The sequence below is a fragment of the Bison bison genome, unplaced genomic scaffold (genome assembly GCF_000754665.1).
Source record: "Bison bison bison isolate TAMUID 2011002044 unplaced genomic scaffold, Bison_UMD1.0 scf7180017864066, whole genome shotgun sequence".
Taxonomy (NCBI): Eukaryota; Metazoa; Chordata; class Mammalia; order Artiodactyla; family Bovidae; genus Bison; species Bison bison.
Window position 1 is genome coordinate 7,437,595 of NW_011494638.1, and position 5,312 is coordinate 7,442,906.

General features: G+C 43.4%; 1 protein-coding gene across 2 annotated transcripts in view; it reads right to left on the minus strand.

Moving 5' to 3' along the window:
- MYO1E (myosin IE) overlaps positions 1–5,312 on the minus strand; it is a 221,232-nt gene that overhangs the window by 197,063 nt on the left and 18,857 nt on the right. The window lies entirely within an intron of this gene.

The following is a 5,312-nucleotide window of genomic DNA, read 5'->3' on the forward strand; positions in this document are numbered from 1 at the left end:
AATGAAGAGCTGATTTTCATGTTCATATTGAGTGCAGCACTTTCACAGCATCATCTTTCAGGATTTGAAATAGCTCAACTGCAACTCCATCACCTCCAATCTTAATAATAAGATTACATATTATTAAGTACTAAATAAATAACTCCAAGACTTGGGCAAGGACGAGAAGAAGGAGTGATATTAGCGAGCCAAATCAAAGGTTTTCCAGGAAATGAGACTTTATTTGGACCTCAAAGTTTTTGATAAATGACAAGAAAGGGAAAGGAAGTCCAGTCATGGAAACTGGCCTGACCAAGGAGTATATTCCAGCCAGGCTATACAATATGAACATGAAAATCAGCTCTTCATTCATTCATCCAATCAGTTTTTACTGAGCACCTACAGCATGCAGGCAGGCTTCCTAGGTAGTGCTAGTAGTCAAGAATCCAATGCAATGCAGAAGATGCAAGAGACTAGAGTTCGATCCCTGGACCGGGAAGATCCCCTGGAGGAGGAAATGGCAACCCATTCCAGTATTTTCTCCTGGAAAATTTCATGGACAGAGGAGCCTAGCAGGCTATAGTTCATGGGGCTGCAGAGAGTCAGACACAACTGAGCGACTGAATGTGGGCACTATGCTAAGAGCTAATACTGCAGTCTAGGCATTCGGGTGGCCCTTATCAAGTTTACATATTCCAGAAGGACTACTGGAAAATAAGAGTTGGACAGAAGCAGCCTGGAATAGATTTGAGACAGAACTGCATGTTGGGCTAAAGCCTATTCTCAGTAAGAGCTGAGAATTTTTGAGTAAGAGTGACAGGTGCAAAGCTCTATTTACCAGGAAGACGACTCTGGCAATGCTGCTTCTGTGAATTACAGGGAGAAGAGTGAAGATCACTTAAGAAACTCTTGGCCGGTCCCAGTGTAAGACAATGCAGATTCAAACTAGCACAACAGCTGTGAAGAGGAAAGCAGAGCCATGTGAAGACATACTCGTGGGGCTTGGGAACCAACAGGAATCTGGAAGGGAGAGGGACAACAGACAAGGACCCTGATGTCTCCAGGCTAGGTGTCTGAGGGAATTCTAAAAGGGAAACTTTTAGGTGCACTTCCTCCAGCCTCAGGGCTGGAATGTTCTGGAGGCTGGGCACTCTAACCTGAAGCCCATCTATCTCCTGCCTCAGGCTCTCTTCAATGCGTTTCTCTCTTTTCACGATATTGACATTCCCCAGTCTGGATTTCAAGGCTATGGTTTTTCCCGTGGTCATGTATGGATGTGAGAGTTGGACTGTGAAGAAAGCTGAGCGCCGAAGAATTGATGCTTTTGACCTGTGGTGTTGGAGAAGACGCTTGAGAGTCCCTTGGACTGCAAGGAGATCCAACCAGTTCATTCTGAAGGAGATCAGTCCTGGGTGTTCTTTGGAAGGACTGATGCTAAAGCTGAAACTCCAATACTTTGGCCACCTCATGCGAAGATCTGACTCATTGGAAAAGACTCTGATGCTGGGAGGGATTGGGGGCAGGAGGAGAAGGGGACGACAGAGGATGAGATGGCTGGATGGCATCACTGACTCGATGGACATGAGTTTGGATGAACTCCGGGAGTTGGTGATGGACAGGGAGGCCTGGCGTGCTGAGATTCACTGGGGTGGCGAAGAGTCGGACATGACTGAGAGACTGAACTGAAGTCTGGATCTCTTTCTTCCCTCCCCAGCCTGATAAAATCTGCTCTCAGGCAGCTTTAGAAGATTAGACAGACTAGTTTACAGTGACATGTCATTAAATGACAAATGCAGTAGTCCTCAACGGAATCAGTAAGAGCAGAAAGCTCAACATCAGCAACAGCCCTAGAGGAGACATCCCGAATGGAAAGTTTTCCAGGCATTTTGTAGAGAACCACCATTCCCATGTGTCTACTTCAGGACAGCCATCTCTGGAACTGCCTGGGAAAAACCTTTTCCTTCAGTCCCACCCCTGAGCAAAACCCTGACATTTTTGCTTCAGCAAGATAATTAGAGACTATTGATTACATTCCTTAAAGCTCAAGGTGTTCAACTGCATCCTTAACCTTGAGAGGTGATCTCCTGGAGGACAGCCATCAGAATTTCCCGGGGGGCGGGGGGTGTTTACAATCACGTTACCTTGCTTGGGTTGCAACGCTCCAATGCAGTGCTTTGCAATCACCTAGAAATCTTACTAAAATACATATTCAGAATCAGTAGGTCTGGGGGGTAGGAGGACAGGGTGGGCTGAAGTTCTGCAGTTCTAACATACCAAGTGATGCCCATGCTGCCTTGATGTACTTGAGTACGTGTCTAGGATAGACAGCTCCTCTCCAAAGCAGAGAGTAGGAGTAGGTTACTTCACTCACATATTGTTTCCTCTTCTGTAAACCAAGAAAAATAATCTGTGTGTATGTGTGTGCTCAGTTGTCTCTGACTCTAGCCTGCCAGGCTCCTCTGGCCAAAAGATTTTCCAGGCAAGAATACTGGAGTGGGTTGCCATTTCCTTCTCCAGGGGATCTTCCTGACTGAGGGATCAAACCCGCATCTCTCGCACTCCCTGAATTGGCAAAAGGATTCTTAACTGCAGCCACCTGGGAAGCCGAAGGAAAATAATACTTATCTCAAAAGAGGTTTTACAAATGCTGGATGATCCACAGGAGCTCCACAATAACTGTTAATTTCAATAGCAGATTCCCTATTCTTCAGCTGTGTAGATAACTGTTAAATTCACCACCTAACCTACCTGCCCCATCCCCTCAATGCTAAGGTCTCTAGAAGAAATTACTAAGAATGCAAAACACAGAAAACCCTCAAAAACTAGAAAAGCCATAGAAAAGTCTTTATCATGTAATCTTGCATAATCTTCATTCTGGAGTGTGAAGTCAAGTGGGCCTTAGGAAGCATTACTACAAACAAAGCTAAAGGAGGTGATAGAATTGAAGCTGAACTATTTCAAATTCTAAAAGATGATGCTGTGAAAGTGCTGCACTCAATATGCCAGCAAATTTGGAAAATTTAGCAGATGCCACAGGACTGGAAAAGGAAAATTTTCATTCCAGTTCCAAAGAAAGGCAATGTCAAAGAATGCTCACATTACCATACAATTGCATTCATTTCACATGCCAGCAAGATTATGCTCAAAATCCTTCAAGCCAGGCTTCAGCACTACATGATCTGAGAAATTCCAGATGTACAAGCTGGATTTAGAAAAGGCAGAGGAACCAGAGATCAAATCGCCAACATCCGCTGGATCATTGAAAAAGCAAGAGTTTCAGAAAAAAATTTATTTCTGCTTTACTGACTATGCCAATGCATTTGACTGTGTGGATCATGATAAACTGTGGAAAATTCTCAATGAGATGGGAATACCAGACCACCTTACCTGTCTCCTGAGAAACCTGTATACAGGACAAGCAGCAACAGTTAGAACTGGACATGGAACAATGGACTGGTTCCAAATAGAAAAAGGAGTACATCAAGGCTGTATATTGTCACCCTGCTTATTTAACTTCTATGCAGAGTACATCATGAGAAATGCCAGGCTGGATGAATCACAAGCTGGAATCAAGATTGCCAGGAGAAATATCAATGACCTCAGATATGCAGATGATACCACTCTAAGGGCAGAAAGTAAAGAGGAAGTAAAGAGCCTCTGAAAGGTGAAAAAGGAGAGTAAAGAAGCTGGATTAAAACTCAACATTTAAAAAACAAAGATCATGGCATCTGGTCCTATCACTTCATGGCAAACAGATGGGAGAAATGTGGAATCAGTGTCAGATTTCATTTTCTTGGGCTACAAAATCAATGTGGACAGTGACTGCAGCCATGATATTAAAAGATGCTTGCTCCTTGGAAAAATAGCTATGACAAACCTAAACAGTGTATTAACTTTGACAGAGACATCAACTTTGCCCACAAATGTCTATGTAGTCAAAGCTATGGTTTTTCCAGTAGTCATGTATGGACGTGAGAATTGGACCATAAAGAAGGCTGAATACCGAAGAACTGACACTTTCGAACTGTGGTGCTGGAGAAGACTCTTGAGAGTCCCTTGGACAGCAAGGAGATCAAACCAGTCAATCCTAAAAGAAATCAACCCTGAGTACTCACTGGAAAGATTAATGTTGAAGCTCCAATACTTTGGCCACCTGATGCAAAGAGCTAACTCACTGGCAAAGGCCCTGATGCTGGGAAAGAGTGACAGCAAGAGAAGGGGGTGACAGAGGTTGAGATGGTTGGATGGCATCACTGACTCAATGGTCATGAGTTTGAGCAAACTCAGAGAGACAGTTAAGGACAGAGAAGCCTGGTGTGCTGCAGATCATGGGGTCGCAAAGAGTGGGATACAGCTTAAGAGACTAAACAACAACAATCTTGCATAACTACAAACGCATCCCAAAATAGCATTAACCTTTATTTGGCCAAGTGATTTATAACATTAAGATCTACTACACAATTTCCCAGCTCTGAAATTCCCAAACTTCAGTTTGCAGGGAAAGAAACCATTTCTTTTCTAAAGAGGTCAGCATACCTAGATTTAACCAAAGTAATGCTCAAAATTCTCCAAGCCAGGCTTCAGCAATACGTAAACCATGAACTTTCTGATGTTCAAGCTGGTTTTAGAAAAGGCAGAGGAACCAGAGATCAAATTGTCAACACCCGCTGGATCATGGAAAAAGCAAGAGAATTCCAGAAAAACATCTATTTCTGCTTTATTGACTATGCCAAAGCCATTGACTGTGTGGATCACAATCAACTGTGGAAAATTCTGAAAGAGATGGGAATACCAGACCACCTGACCTGCCTCTTGAGAAACCTGTATGCAGGTCAGGAAGCAACAGTTAGAACTGGACATGGAACAACAGACTGGTTCCAAATAGGAAAAGGAGTACGTCAAGGCTGCATGTTGTCATCCTGCTTATTTAACTTATATGCAGAGTACATCATGAGAAATGCTGGGCTGGAAGAAGCACAAGCTGGAATCAAGATTGCTGGGAGAAATATCAATCACCTCAGATATGCAGATGACACCACCCTTAAGGCAGAAAGTGAAGAGGAACTAAAAAGCCTCTTGATGAAAGTCAAAGTGGAGAGTGAAAAAGTTGGCTTCAAGCTCACCATTCAGAAAACGAAGATCATGACATCTGGTCCCATCACTTCATGGGAAATAGATGGGGAAACAGTGGAAACAGTGTCAGACTTTATTTTGGGGGGCTCCAAAATCACTGAAGATGGTGACTGCAGCCATGAAATTAAAAGATGCTTACTCCTTGGAAGGAAAGTTATGTCCAACCTAGATAGCATATTCAAAAGCAGAGACAGTACTTT